The sequence below is a fragment of the Prorops nasuta genome, unplaced genomic scaffold (genome assembly GCF_024137725.1).
Source record: "Prorops nasuta isolate Cenicafe-Biocafe unplaced genomic scaffold, Cenicafe_Pnas_1.2 PNAS00002, whole genome shotgun sequence".
NCBI lineage: Eukaryota > Metazoa > Arthropoda > Insecta > Hymenoptera > Bethylidae > Prorops > Prorops nasuta.
The window spans coordinates 13,710,659-13,728,072 of NW_027116799.1; positions in this window are offsets into that span (position 1 = coordinate 13,710,659).

Below are 17,414 nucleotides of genomic sequence, written 5' to 3' on the forward strand. Positions count from 1 at the left end.
GTGCTAGGGAGCGGCCCCAGGTGATCAATATGGTACAAATCCAACGGTAATTCGCCTTTGTCAATTGGATTTAGGAATCCTTCCTGCTTCCCTTGTTTTTTAGCGGCCAGGATACAGTGGACACAATTTCGAATAATCTTCTCGATCCTTCCTCGCGCATTTTTCACCCAATAGTCATTATTCAACAGTGCCTCAGTTTTGTTAACGCCGAAGTGTCCTAATTCATGTACGTTTCTAATTATCTGAGACTGCATAGCTCTAGGTACGGCAAGTAACCAGTCGCCATCTCTCTCCTTAAATAAAAGGCCATTTCGTACTACAAAACCATTGACCGTGCCTTCGCTAGCTTTCGAAAATAGCTCTATAAACTCCCGATCATCGCGCTGTGCTCTTTTCAACTGTGTGATTAATCCGTCCTCGACGTTGATCTGCATACACGTGGGCAAGGACTCCGGCTCAGCGCGTCCACGTGACACATATTTTTCCCGGGTCTATGCTCGATGGTATACTGAAAATCTTCCAGATATAAAGCCCATCTAGCTACCCTAACACAAAGGTCCCCTTTTTTCTTGAGTGTCAGCGCGAAAGCCTGACAGTCAGTTACTATTTTAAATGGAATACCTAACAAGTACACTCGAAATTTTTTCAAGGCTTTTATTATTGCTAACGCTTCTAATTCGTAGCTTGTATAACGTTGCTCGGCCGGAGTCGTTTTCCCGCTAGCATAGTAAACTGGATGGAACGCTTGATCTACACTATCTTTCTGCATTAGTATGGCCCCGAATCCGAACATACAAGCATCTGTGTGTAACTCGGTCGCTGCCTTCACATTATACAGACGGAGTACAGGCTGAGCAATCAAAATATTTTTGAACCTTCCAAAGGCAAGTCTTTCGTCAATATCGAACTTAAACTGAGCGTTACTTTTAAGTAAGTTACTTAATGGCCTAGCAATTATTGAATAATGTGGTACAAATTTTCTAAAATATCCCGTTAAACCTAAGAAACTCTGTATCATTTTAATTGTCGTGGGCTCGGGGTATTTCAGCACAGCATCGATCTTTTTAGGGGATGGACTAACACATCCGTTTTCTATTACATGTCCTAGATACTCAACTTTCCTATGCAGGAAACGACATTTTTTCCAATTAATCATTAGCCCGTATTCGCTGGCTACGCTGATTACTTCCTTGAGCCCTTTTAGCCCGCTGCTCAGGTCGATCGAAGGCACAATCACATCATCCATATATACCAGTACGATTTTCCGGGAGACCAATTCTTGAAATACGGCATTAATAAATCTTTGAAACACGGCAGGCGAATTACATAATCCGAATGGTACCTTCAAAAACTCATAATGCCCGTCCGGTACAATGAACGCTGTATAATGCCTACTCTCTTCACTTACCGCAACATGGAAGAATCCGCTTTTTAAATCTAAGGTACTAAAAAACTTCGCCTCCTGCAAGGAGTCTAGTTGGTCCTCTATAAGAGGTAGCGGGTATCGGTCTTTTATGATCTTCCTATTTAATTGTCTGTAGTCTATGCAAAGTCTACTAGAGCCGTCCTTTTTTTTAACCAATACGACCGGACTAGCATACTCGGATACTGATGGTTGAACAATACCATCCCGAAGCCATTCGGCAATTTGAGCGTTAACAATGTCTCTTTCTAAACTGGATAGTCGTCTTGGTCTTTGATGCACAGGTTCTTCGTCCTTTAGCATTAATTTCATCCGTACATCAACAGTTCTTGACCTAACCGGTTTATAATTTGTAACAAGGTCTTCTACACTATCTCTTATACACTCATTATTTCCTATATGCGACAAGTCTACTTCGTTTTCATCATCAACATCGTTTATAACTAATATTTCAGCAAAAGCGGGGTCTACGTCTGGATGCCGACTGAGGCGCCAAATGGTAATTTTCCCTTTCTCTAAATACATCCTGACGTTATTCAGAAAACTAGTGCCAATTATAATGTCATTCGTTAATAATTCATCTTCGACTACATGAAACGTTATAACATAAGAACAATTATCAATAACTACGGGTACATCTCATTTACCGATTGCTTTAAAATTTTGCGAGCCGATTCCTCGAAACTTAGTATCCACCGGCACTAACTCCGCTATATCTAGTTTACTATAGAGATTTGAACGCATAAGACATAAGTCGCTACCTGTATCGATCAATGCGTCGATCTCACAGCCGCACACTCGTATCGCTTTTAAAGATTTCTTATGGTTTGTAGCTTCTACCGCGTTTACAATTTTTTCGCTACCCTTCTGTATTTTTGCGAACATTTTGATGCTATATGACCGAAATGATTACATCGAAAACATTTAACGCCCTTGCCTTTGGCTGGACATGAGACGCTTACGTGTCCTTGCTCTCCACAGTTAAAGCATGATTTGCCCTGCGATGACTCCTTCTTATGGTTCCTTGCAGGCCTTAATTGCTCTTCATCTTGGGTTGATCCCGGTTGCCTGTTTGGGCGGACAGTAACCTTTTCGAAAGCCGCAAGCAATGCAGCTCTTGTTTTGAAGGTCTGTATCCTCGCCTGGTCGCGTAACCACGGATTTGATATTCCTTCGATCACGTATTCAATTATTTCATCGTCATCGACGGGTACTTGATTCGCCAAAATTATTTTATCATGGAAATATTCACTAAATGGTTCGTTCTGTCTCCATGTTCGGCCTTCAAATTGCTTACGTGCCGCTACCTTTCCTGTGACCTGAGGGAACATTTTTTCCATTTCCATGAGTAACTCCTCGATCGTCATAGTGATATGAGTTGGTTTTGAGTGTAACCAGTCAAGAGCACGTCCTTTTAATCGGGAGGCTATTAGAACTCTTGTCGTATTAGCATCGATATCATAGGTTGTCCTTAATAATATAACTTGTCTTTTCCACCTAACAAACGACTCTCCTTGCCCATCGAAATAATTCAAAAGGTCGGCTATGGCATTTACGATGATTTTGTGCGGCTTGCTTTCCGATTCAAATCTTCCATCGGCTCCCATCCGGTTTCTATTCACATCAGCATTCCCTCTCAACAAATTTATTTCGCGCCGGGCAAGCTCCAATTCGCGCTGCACTAACTCATTTTCTTTTCGAATTAACTCAAGCTCTCGCTGTAAACCTGTATTGGATGCCGTTGCGTCGATTTCCGTTGTCCTTTGGACATTTGTATTTAGTGTTGTATTCTCGCGGGCTTGGTTCGCCGTTACGTCTTCTGTATTTACTCTCGTCCTTACATCTTCACCAATTCTGGTCGTCGTCCTTTCTTCGGCATGTCCGTTCGTCGTTACGTCTTCATCTCGAACAACTGCGCCACCATTTTGTTCTCTTATTCCGCTAGAGATTCGCATCCATTCCCCTGTTGGATCAATCGACATCAGTCTCGCAACTAATTCCGCCTTGTTTCCCGTTGACGGCCTATTGAACTCCTTCAGCTTATTTTTTAATTCCACCACTGTAAATTCATTCGGATTTCGAGACACCACCGACATTTCGCTTATCTCAATCCCTGACGAGCCCCCAAATTTGTGGTATGTCTAGAAAAAGGTCTACTTTATTCCTCGTACAACGTACAGTTTTTAAATTTACAGAGGTTTAGTTAGGCAACGAGTTATTAGAGACTGCCTGTCGAATTAGGCAGCTCTAGCCTTATCGTCAATAAACATAGGCTCCTACAAGCCCACACATTCATACAAACGTTCATACACACATACATATATACTCGTGTCTATCGCTCGCATACTACAATAGTATGATGTAATTATTATATAATAGAAAATTTACAATTTAATATAAGTATATATCATTGTGCATATCTTACTCATAGCATCTATATCAACTTCATAATCTTCTGAATATAATTTTGTTTTCCCTCGACGTTTATTGGGTATATTATTTTTGGACAATTGCTGCAAATCCTGGCAATCAGAAGTTAAATCATATACAGTATCATTTTCCACTTTTCTTGCTTCCTCTAATGTATCTGTAATGAACAATTCAAATATTTAATTTAATTTAACCTCCATAGAAATTGAAACAGCACTGAATATGTGTAAAATTTACCATAAGGACCATAATATTTAGTAAATGTTTTTTTTGCCAAATTTCCAAAGGTAATACATTTTTACAGATGGCTATGCTTGCATTTTTTGAAGGATATGAAAATGTAGCCGTCTCAAAGTCTACCCATGATGACGGAATAGATGAACACCAATCTTCCCCTGATACTACAACGCAGTAAGACATCTGTGAGACAAGAAAGAAATTAATCTTAGAAAAATGAATATCAAATAATTATAAATCCGTTAAAATATTCTACGTTAATTGATTGAAGGAATTTAAACTATATTAATTTTGTCGCTCAAACTAACATTTCTTCGTTTGGTCTTTCCAATTTAACTTCGTCTATTACACGTAGAATGAAAACATCGAACTGCAAGAACCCGATATCAAATTCCCAAACAATCACTCCCACCGCGGGAATTTAGAAGTCATGGTGGTGGAAGAAAAATCTCGTCCATAGCAACTAAAGCGTGAAAGTATAAACTTATTATTATCAATTGAAGCGACATTTGAAAGAATAGGTTATTAAACTATAAAACAAATTAAATTTTTGCATAGCCAACAATAAATTTATGTAATATTTATGTTAATTTAAATTTATAATCTATAAAAAAATATATTAATATAATATACTATTAGTTTTTTACCTTAAAAAGTGTGCAGCAATGGAATAAAACAGTCTTTTTCTTCAGTATAAGGCAATCGTACTGCTTTACTAACGATTTCATCATATTGAAAAGGTTCATGTTCAATCCATATATTTCCTACGAATATATTTAAATTCTTAGAATTCATTGGATAATATGGAAGACTCTCCATATTTTGTAATGTTTTACCAAACACAAATATCCTGTTTTCTTTACACGCAAAAAACTGTATTTGTATAATTTTTCCATTTCTTAAATAACAGTGCTGATCCGCTTTTTTACTACTTAATAGGCAAAAATTTTTAAATTGTAAGCCTTGGTAGGCATTATTGTAACCAAACGGTAATGTAGCATTTGTTGCAGGCTTTATCAATACTGGATATTTCACATCATTTTTGCAATTCTCCGTTACTTGATTTGATATCTCTGTTAATCTATTATGCAATTGCTGAAGCGGTTTTGCATTTTTTTAACTCTATTTTTTAATGAACTTAAAAAATTTTCAAATGGGAATGAGCTAAATGTGTCCAAACAACCATATAATTCTACATCTTTCAGGAAATGGATGAAATTATGAATATTAAAGCTCAAATTCTGTCGTCCATACAGTTGACCAAACCATGTCACAAAATATTTTAACAATTCTTCAGCATATTTATTTAGTTCTTGGCATTTAGTAGGATGGCTTAAAATAAATATTGCTACATGCAAAGTATAAAAGTGCATTAAATTACTTTTTGGTAAAAACTTATGAATCACAGCACAAGATAAATATAGAATGAATAATCGAAATTCAGTAGCTTTAAATCGTGCTATCTCCTCCAAATTTCGAGGTTTACGGGCGAATTCTCTAGGAACATATTGTGATAACAACATTAATGCATTGGATAAATTTTTTACCTCAACTGATTGTAATTTAAATCCATTGCTTTCTTTAATCCATAACATCATCAGCTTTTTCGTCACCCCTAAACAGACCAAATGCATATAGTCAAGGGGAAACTTAGTAACCATTGGAAAGTTAATTTTTTCAAAAGGAGAGTTGCCAATGTGATGATGTGGATGTTTTTTAACTTTAAAAGAATCGTCATTTCTTAATTGAGCAGAGGTGCTATCAAATATGACTCTTGAGTTAATAAAGTCACCTTGGACAGCACATTTGTTGCATCCTTCGTATCCACTATGACCTTTTGTTGCAGTAACAAATGATCTCGCAGGGCTATCACATATTACAGCTCTTATATCCAGAGTATAAGTTATATTATTATATACCAAGTTGTTTGTCTTTATATCATTATATTCATCTAAAAAAGGATTCAATAGCTCCTCAGTTGAAGGTTTACAGTAGAGTAGCTAAGGGGATTCTATGACCGGGTGACGAGGGGGTCGGGGTCCCGCGGGGGCAAGGGAAGTAGGGGAATTGCCCCCTCTCCTCGAGCGGTTGTGCGCATGCGCATCCTCCTTCCCCGACGTTAAACTCGTAAGGTACACACGTGGGCCCACTCTTACGTTAAGCAGTGGACGCAGAGAAAGAGAGAAAGAGAGAGAGAGAGAGAGAGAGAGATTCCATCGATGATTGTCGGTATCGCTAACTACCGATAGTTGTCGCGTGTATCCCCCCTCTTACTCCTTTGGTTGGGGGGGGGGGGGGGGTACAAATGTGGCCTCCCCCTTTTACCTTAAATTCCTTAAAGAGCGGTGCTCAAGCGAATCTTGACGCTCCTGGGATGAGAGTTGGGGGGTGCCCAACCGAGTCATTACGCTCCTGGGTGCCCGCGCGACCGACTTCTTTTAAGGCGAATAGTGTAGACGCTTTGGAGAAAGAGAGAGAGAGAGAATACTCGTAGAGAGCGATCCAGTGATCGCTCCCCCATATTTTTTTTTTTTTTTTTTTTTTTTCGTAAGTTAGAAAAAAGGGAATCTTTTTTTTTTTTTTAATTATAATTTATTGAAGTATTAAAAAGGTTTTATTTACAATGCTTTTTTTTAGAAATTTTTTTTTTTACATTCAATTGCATGATGTATATATTTATGACAAATGCTACACCACTCTGGTAGTGAACAATTGATGCGTAGGTGACCATATTTTGTACAATTTGTACACCAGTAATGTGGTGTGAGATCTATCTGAGGCTCCATTTGCGTAGCCTCAGTTCTTGTAGCAATGGACTCCGTTTGTGTGGCCATATTTTTCACCTGGGACATATTTGAAAAACATTTTGTTATTTTTTTTTTTTTTTTTTTTTTGATATTGTAATAACTATTTTAACAAAGCAAATATACTTACAAAAATCACAAAAAGATTTTTAGGCTTTCGCTGCTTCTCCTTCGTTTTCCTCCTCCTCCTCCTCCTCCTCCTCCTCATGCTCTTCTTCTTCTTCTTCTTCCTCTTATTCCACCTGCTCTTGCTCCGCTTGCTGTAGCCCTTCTTGTATTCGATTTCTGAGCTCCACTAGTTTTTCAACTAGTACTATCAAATCAGGATCGTCACCCAACAAATCTTCGTCCTCTTGCACTTCTTCCTCCATTTTACCCATTATTTCCACAAGTTCTTTAACCAAGGCGCTAAATTCAGGATTATCCTCCGGATTCCTCAACAAATCTTCGTCCTCTTCCTCTATTTGTTCCTCTATTTCACTTATTATCCCCACAAGGTCTTCAATCAAGGCATCAAAATCAGGATTATTCTCAAAAATGTCTCGTTTTTTAGGTGTATCACAGAACATTGTCACTGTCGTTGCTAGCGTTAAAATGATCTCAAGATTTTTCGTCACTAGTCGCTCAGATGCAAAACGATCTTCCAATGAAATATGAACTTACTGATTAGACACGTATTTTGTAGTTAATCTGATACCTTTCTTTCTTCTTTATCAATACATACATATTAGTCTACTCTTTATCAAAACGTATTAGCCTCCTATCCGAGAAGCGGAACGCAGTCAAAGAGAAGGAGAAGGAGAAATAGAATTTTGAGGTTGTGAAATGAACGATATTTTTTTTTTGTTTTTTTAATTAAAATTTATAAATATATTTTTAATAACAACACATAAAAAAAAAAGTTATAATTGAATTTAATAATAAAATATTATAAAAATGAAGTGGTAGTGAGAGTAGCAGTAGGAGCGGTATCATCTACGAGAAAAAATATTTATTATACTACTTATCCAAGCACTTGATAAAATTTTTTTTTTTTTTTTTTTTTTTTTCATTGATTCTTACCGATTGTTGATGGTTTCCAGTAGCTGGAGAACGTCATTATCCTCATCGAACCGTATTATATTTTCTGGAGAAATTTCTTGCTCCATATCAATACCCTCCCACTCCATTTCACTACTAAAATCTGATAGATGAACCTCATCATCATCATCATCATCATCATCATCATCGTCATTATCCCCATCAGACTGGATATTTGATGTGGATTGTTGCCGCTGAAGCTTCTTCCTCAACATTCTCACAATCGCGGTCAACGCGTTGTTATTCACGTCTTCTATTTCACCCCAATCTCCTTCCAAATCTACTTCTTCTTCTTCTTCCTCCACTAATTCATCCATATTTAGAATGTTTTCAATATTTTGTTCAGTAGATAATCTGTACAATTTAATTACACCCATTTTTTTTTTTGTAGAAACTATCACGTCAAGCAAACTCGGTAGACTGAGAATGGTAGAGATGTAAGCTCAATACGAAATGTATAATTATTATTATTTTCTCTATCAATACGTATTAGATTTCTCCACTTCACAATAACTATTAACAGGTTATTATCCTCCTCTTCTACTACCTCGTCCATACTTTGGATGATATCGTTTTATCATTTTTCACGTGAATTCAAGGTTGAGGAGCAGGGGTTTGCTAGTTGAACAATCGTTGTAGTTTTTAATATATATTTTTAATAATAATATTATATACACACAATAACAATAATAGTAATGATAATATTGGTCTTAAACTGGAGCAGCAGCAGCAACAGCAGCAGAATCTGCGATTAAAAAATTGAAAATGATTTATTATTATTATTATTAGTCTTAAATTTTAATTTCATGAAGTACTTAATGTTAGAAGAGTTAAAACTTTTCTTACCGATTGGTGGCTAAAGACGTGGTATAGGTTGATTATTGACATTATCAGAATCACCAGCACCAGCAGCAGCAGCAGCAGCAGCAGCATTAGGCTGAAGCGGTGCAGGTCTTCGAAGTGGTTGATGCTGCTGCTGCAGAAGCCTCCATGTATTTCGTCCTACTACTAACCGCGGTGTTGGCTTTACTATAGCTACAGGCTTTCCTGTTTGTTGATAATCCAACAATGTCATTTTTTTGTCTGGTAAACTGATTTTTTTTTGGTTCGAATTCATTTTGTCTACTGTCAGAAACACTACTGAAGTCGACATTGCTCTCCAGTACGAATAATCCTTATCTATCTCTACTCTAGATTGAGTTACATCTCTTAATCAAAACGTATTAGATTTCTTTCCGTTTACCCCTGATGAAATAGGAAGGGGAATATTTACAATAATATTTCTACAATAATTTTTAAACTATTCTATAAAAATTTAATAATAAAAGAAAAAGTAATGTGGTGATTCATCTTCCTTCTTAGTCTGCTTTGACGCATTATCTTTTTCCTCCTCCTCCCCCTCCTCTATTTTTTTCTCTTCTCCTTCTTCCTTCTTCATCTCCTTTGGCTCAATATCTTCCCCGGTCTGTTTCTCTTCGTCTTTCTTCACTTTAATTTAAAAATACAAATAGGTAATAATTATGAGAAGGTAAAAAAATAAAGTAAATACTTACATTCTTCCTCCTCTATTTTCTCCTCCTCCTCCTCCTCCTTCTCCTCTATTTTTTTCTCCTCTTTATCTTCTTCCTTCTTCGTCTCCTTTGACTCAATATCTTTTTCCTCAGTCCCTTCGTCTTTCTTCACTTTATTTTTTTGAAGAAAAAAATTTTACAAACAAATAATAATTATGGAAATGTAAAAATATTATAAAATAAACACTTACAGTTTTTATGCAAATAATGATGCAGTTTCCGTTCATACTCTTCGAAGTAACGATTGAAGAAATCGTTAATTCGATTCACGTATTCCTCTGTCAATTCTCTGGGAGGAGTGGGTGAAAGAGGAACAATATCCTCTTGAATCATGATTAATTTACACTTTTCGCAGCTCATTTTTTCTTACTGTCACCGACGATGTTGTAACATTGAATGAGGCTGCGAGGACTTGTTTTCCCCTCTTTATTTCTCTATGATTTTTAAAGAATCACATTTTTGCTTTTATCCATTTGGCAAAAACTGATACCTCCTCGTACGGACAGTGGATACGTTCATTGTTCAAGTTCTTCTCTCGAACGTGTAAATTGCACGGTGTTTTTTCAAAATCATATAATTCAATTAAATCCTTAAACTTAGGGCAACCATACACTTCTAAATTAATATTATCCACATTCATCCTATTCAATAGATTTTTTTCAATGTTCCCTCCCTTGTAGGCTACTACGGGATTCTCGCACGTTAGGCAACCTCTAATAAAATCTTCCACATCCTCCTGCTCGTATTTCTCGAATCCCGTATCACTGTATTTTATACCATGCACCATATTTAGCAAAAACCACACAGTTTTTTTGTCTTTTTCACTAAGGTTTTTCATACTGTCACGCAAACGAAAAGATGCGTAAGAAATTTGGTTACTTTTTAAATCAATTATAGCTATATCTTTATATTTAAGTTCTTTTTTATAAACTAAGAAACCTTCTATATCCATTATGTGAGTTATTCTATGCATTGTTGCGCTATTCTCGACGAAGATAAAAACTGAAATGAAGCATCTCCGAAGAAATATCTCCGTAGAGAGAGAAAGATTTTTTAAAAATATAAAGTTACATTCGATAAGGAGTCCATTCTTTCTTAATCTCTGGAAGATATTTTTTTTCCGAAGAAACTAACAATGGGAAAAAATTCTTAGAAAATATCCCCTCCTAAAAAAAAACATTAAATTTTAATATTTTCTTAAATGCAACAAAAAAAAGATCGTTCAGTATTGCATCGAGCGACTGACGACGACGATAATGACACCGACATTCGTTGATTTTCAAGGTTTTGTATTGACCGACAAGAGTTTTATAGTTAAAGAATTTGCGGTGTTGCGTGATAATGAAGTGTATCACAATGTATTTTCACCACCATTTCAAGAAGCTTGGTTGAGCGATCTCGAGAGAGAACAGAATGAGTAAGTATTTTTTTTTTTTTTTGAATGTATTGTTTTGTATATAATTTTATTTTTTTTTTAAAGTTGGCTTTATTTTAATCGACATGGATTCAATTGGACCGACGGTCATTCACCTTATTACAAGCATAAAGATGTAATAAGAAAGTATGTAACGTCGTACGATGAAGATTGGATTTTCGTGAAAGGACGGGAGAAATATGATTGGTTGAGAAAAATTTGCAACTTAGAAAATATATACAATGCGAAGGAGTGTGAGTGGGGTAAATTTAGTCTTAGATGGAGTAAAAATTTCGAACCACCGTTACCCAAGTGTATGAATCATTATGGTATATGTTCACTGCAAAATGTTTACTTTATGAAATCTGTATATGATCAAGAGACACGGTAGTGTCTCGACGGCAAGTACATATAAAAGTAGAAAATGACATGTCTATACCGCCGAGCACTACCGTGTAACTTATACAGCAAGTTCAGCTGTCCCAATTTTCAAACCGATTTATTTCTATGAATCATCAATTGTCATGATTTAAGTAAAGCTTTACTTAAAATGGTTTTGAAAAACCTTTCATTTGAGCCCATAAACATTAAAATCGGTTCACGCGATCCAGAGATCTCATACTATATTAGCTATATATATATCGAAATTTAGATTTTTCTCCGTAATCTTCTTCTTCTTTTCCAGCCAGAATGTATGTCTCGGGCTGAAGTTGGTTGCTCAACGTAGATGCTAGTGACGTCGGCAGACGTATGCGTAAACATAGTTGCACACAATCGTAAATAGTGTGTCTGTGTGTGTATCTCCGCGACATGATTTACTTCGTTTCGTTTATTACGGTAAATCAGGTTAAGCTGCAAGTTTGATTGACAGTAATAACCTTAAAATAAGTAGAACCCAATTTTATAATAAATAAATGAAAGAACATTATTAGACTGTTCTTTACTTGTACTCACCATACTCATTAAAAGGATTTTATGGAATCAACAGATTAGATAAGCATAACAATAAATTTTATAATATAAATTGTAATATATTTTGTGGTACTTTGTGGGATTTTATTTCAGATTAAATTATAGTGATGTATTTAATGTCTGACTGCTGAGGGTCGAGCTGTGGAGTGAAGAATTAAAATTTAATGTGGTTGTTGTACCATTGCTGAGGATAGAGCTGACTGGATGAATTAATATTTACATATCTTCAACACCGTGCCAAAGAGAAATATACTTTCAATATTAATATGCATCGGTGATTATCAGGAGCATATTAATTACAAGAAATTGTTAAGGTATTTGAAAATCATATGGTAAACTTCCCAGTATTGAAATCATTAACAAAATTCATATTTAACTGTTTCTTTTCTTTAAACTGATGTGGGTTTCAACTGTCCGATTAGGTTATATCATATATGTACAAACAAATATTTCAAATTAAATTATGGTAATGCTTGTTAGGAAGATGCGAAACATTCCAAATAATCCTCATTTACATAGAATACAAATTGACAAGTGCTTGGGTTTGCGCTAATTATATGATAGGAGATGTTTACAAAAGTAACAATCATATATATACAAAGAAATATTTCAAATTAAATTATGGTTACGCTTGTTTGTAAGATGTAAAACATTCCAAATAACCCTCATTTACGAATAATAGAAGTTGACAAGTGCTTGGATTTGAGTTAATTATACGATAAGAGATGTTTACAAAAAAAAAGAAAGACATACCCAAGTATTAAAGATATTTAAACTCAATGACGTTAGGTTACCAAGAAATAAAGAGAATGAGGATGGAACAAAGTCAAATGTTGGTAAGTAAATGAAATTATTCATATTCTTTGAAATATTTAGTTCCATTGAAAAATTTAGGTAAAAGATCAATTTGATTTTAGGCTTCCTCGTAGTATCATCATTTAGTATTTTATAGTCACTGTACAAGTCTATTATAGAAAACAGTAATACTTGTGTTTTGACTTAAATACATTTGGTACAATTGAACTAAAAATCCAAGGAGGAAGGTTCGCACATATAATGACTGATGGAGTTGAATGAAAAATTGGACTATTCACTCCTGCATTTTCTGAGACTTGAAACAGGCCAAGATGAAAGCTTTGAAAGATTGGCAAAGTAAGAAATGGCCAATATTCACAAAAAAGTCATCCATTGCTCAACTATGATTTAAGGATGGAATTCATTGGATAAAATTATATAAAGTTGAGTTAATAACTGCTGATTATTTTCCTCCATTACCTATGCAAGTATTCTAGGCCAGAGGCAGTATACTAGTCATTGGTATGGATAAAAAAATGCACGTTTCTTCTCAATGAGAAAAATCTCAGACAAAAATTAATTGTTTCGACTCCGTTTTGCAGCACCAGTTATCCGACCAGTTTGAAAAGTGTTTAGATATTTGTGACATGTACATATGAGGACTTTGGCACAGGAAATGTTATAAGGACCACTCATCAATGTAATTTCCATGCGACCTTTGTCAAGAGTTAGCAGCATAAACGGATCAATGAATAGTGCTGAAAAGAAACGGAGTATGCAAAACGACAATGCCAACTTCGACTATATGCTTGATTCTAGCTTATTCGAAGCTTTACGAATTGCTTGTCCAGTCTTGCCCCTGTATCACCCAAGTAGCTGATGGTGTTACTGAAGTTTGGCAAAGTCAGATGTTGGTAAAAAGTAAAGTGTTGACAAACAAATGAAATGATTCATGTTTTTGTTTAAAATATTATTTTCTTTGAATAATGAGATTGTTAAATGATGAATTTGATTTTAGGTTTCCTGGTAGTGTCGTCATTTAGTATTTTATAGTCACTGTACAAGTCTATTACAGAAAATAGTAATACTTGTGCTTTGACTTAAATACATTTGGTGCAATTGAACTAAAAATCCAAGGAGGAAGGTTCGCACATATAATGACTGATGGAGTTGAATAAAAAATTGGACTATTCACTCCTGCATTTCTTGAGACTTGAAACAGGCCAAGATGAAAGCTTTGAAAGATTGGCAAAGTAAGAAATGGCCAATATTCACAAAAAAGTCATCCATTGCTCAGCCATGATTTAAGGATGGGATTCATTGGATGAAATTATGTCAAATTGAGTTAATAACTGCTGATTATTTTCCTCCATTACCTATCTAAGTATTCTAAGCCAGAGGCAGTATACTGGTCATTGGTATGGATCAAAAAATGCACGTTTCTTCTCAATGAGAAAAATCTCAGACAAAAATTAATTGTTTCGACTCCGTTTTGCAGCACCAGTTATCCGACCAGTTTGAAAAGTGTTTAGATATTTGTGACATGTACATATGAGGACTTTGGCACAGGAAATGTTATAAGGACCACTCATCAATGTAATTTCCATGCGACCTTTGTCAAGAGTTAGCAGCATAAACGGATCAATGAATAGTGCTGAAAAGAAACGGAGTATGCAAAACGACAATGCCAACTTCGACTATATGCTTGATTCTAGCTTATTCGAAGCTTTACGAATTGCTTGTCCAGTCTTGCCCCTGTATCACCCAAGTAGCTGATGGAGTTACTGAAGTTTGGCAAAGTCAGATGTTGGTAAAAAGTAAAGTGTTGACAAACAAATGAAATGAATCATGTTTTTGTTTAAAATATTATTTTCTTTGAATAATGAGATTGTTAAATGATGAATTTGATTTTAGGTTTCCTGGTAGTGTCGTGATTTAGTATTTTATAGTCACTGTACAAGTCTATTACAGAAAATAGTAATACTTGTGCTTTGACTTAAATACATTTGGTGCAATTGAACTAAAAATCCAAGGAGGAAGGTTCGCACATATAATGACTGATGGAGTTGAATAAAAAATTGGACTATTCACTCCTGCATTTCTTGAGACTTGAAACAGTCCAAGATGAAAGCTTTGAAAGATTGGCAAAGTAAGAAATGGCCAATATTCACAAAAAAGTCATCCATTGCTCAGCCATGATTTAAGGATGGGATTCATTGGATGAAATTATGTCAAATTGAGTTAATAACTGCTGATTATTTTCCTCCATTACCTATCTAAGTATTCTAAGCCAGAGGCAGTATACTGGTCATTGGTATGGATAAAAAAATGCACGTTTATTCTCAATGGGAAAAATCTGAGACAAAAATTAATTATTTCGACTCCGTTTTACAGCACCAGTTATCCGACCAGTTTGAAAAGTGTTTAGAATTTGTGAAATGTACATATGAGGACTCTGGCACAGGAAATGTTATAAGGACCACTCACCAATGTAATTCCCATGCGACCTTTGTCAAGAGTTAGCAGCATAAATGGATCAATGAGCAGTGCTGAAAAGAAACATAGTATGCAAAACGACAATGCCAACTTCTACTATATGCTGGATTCTAGCATATTCGAAGCTTTACGAATTGCTTGTCCAGTCTTGCCCCTGTATCACCCAAGTAGCTGATGGAGTTACTGAAGTTTGGCAAAGTCAGATGTTAGTAAAAATTCAAGTGTTGATAAACAAATGAAATGATTCATGTTTTTGTTTAAATATTATTTTCTTTGAATATTGAGATTGTTAAATGATGAATTTGATTTTAGGTTTCCTGGTAGTGTCGTCATTTAGTATTTTATAGTCACTGTACAAGTCTATTACAGAAAATAGTAATACTTGTGCTTTGACTTAAATACATTTGGTGCAATTGAACTAAAAATCCAAGGAGGAAGGTTCGCACATATAATGACTGATGGAGTTGAATAAAAAATTGGACTTTTCACTCCTGCATTTCTTGAGACTTGAAACAGGCCAAGATGAAAGCTTTGAAAGATTGGCAAAGTAAGAAATGGCCAATATTCACAAAAAAGTCATCCATTGCTCAGCCATGAATTAAGGATGGGATTCATTGGATCAAATTATGTCAAATTGAGTTAATAACTGCTGATTATTTTCCTCCATTACCTATCTAAGTATTCTAAGCCAGAGGCAGTATACTGGTCATTGGTATGGATAAAAATATGCACGTTTATTCTCAATGGGAAAAATCTGAGACAAAAATTAATTATTTCGACTCCGTTTTACAGCACCAGTTATCCGACCAGTTTGAAAAGTGTTTAGAAATTTGTGAAATGTACATATGAGGACTCTGGCACAGGAAATGTTATAAGGACCAATCACCAATGTAATTCCCATGCGACCTTTGTCAAGAGTTAGCAGCATAAATGGATCAATGAGCAGTGCTGAAAAGAAACATAGTATGCAAAACGAAAATGCCAACTTCGACTATATGCTTGATTCTAGCATATTCGAAGCTTTACGAATTGCTTGACCAGTCTTGCCCCTGTATCACCCAAGTAGCTGATGGAGTTACTGAAGTTTGGCAAAGTCAGATGTTAGTAAAAATTCAAGTGTTGATAAACAGATGAAATGATTCATGTTTTTGTTTAAAATATTATTTTCTTTGAATATTGAGATTGTTAAATGATGAATTTGATTTTAGGTTTCCCGGTAGTGTCGTCATTTAGTATTTTATAGTGACTGTACAAGTCTATTACAGAAAATAGTAATACTTGTGCTTTGACTTAAATACATTTGGTGCAATTGAACTAAAAATCCAAGGAGGAAGGTTCGCACATATAATGACTGATGGAGTTGAATAAAAAATTGGACTTTTCACTCCTGCATTTCCTGAGACTTGAAACAGGCCAAGAAGAAAGCTTTGAAAGATTGGCAAAGTAAGAAATGGCCAATATTCACAAAAAAGTCATCCATTGCTCAGCCATGATTTAAGGATGGGATTCATTGGATGAAATTATATAAAATTCAGTTAATAACTGCTGATTATTTTCCTCCATTTCCTATGCAAGTATTCTAGGCCAGAGGCAGTATACTGATCATTGGTATGGATGAGAAAATGCATGTTTATTCTCGATTGAAACTCAGTCCAGAAATTAATGATTTCCACTCCATTTTGCAGCACCAGAAATCCGACCAGTTTCAAAAGTGTGTAGAAATTTGTGAAACGATCATCTGAGGACTCTGGCACAGCAAAATGTTATAAGGATGAATCGCCAATGTATCTCCTATGTCACTTTTGTCAAGAATTAGCAGCATAAATGTGACAGTAATTGGTGCTAAAATGAAACGTGGTATGCAAAACGACAATGTCAGCTTTAATTGTATGCTTAATGGTACTTTATTTAAAGCTTTGCGAATTGCTTGTCCGGTGTTGCCCTTGTATCACCTCAAGCAGCTGATAGAGTTACTGAAGTTTCGCAAAGTCATATGTTAGTAAAAAGTCAAATGTCAGCTTTAATTGTATGCTTGATGGTACTTTATTTAAAGCTTTGCGAATTGCTTGTCTGGTCTTGCCCCTGTATCACCTCAAGCAGCTGATGAAGTTACTGAAGTTTCGCAAAGTCAGATGTTAGTAAAAAGTCAAATGTCAGCTTTAATTGTATGCTTGATGATACTTTATTTAAAG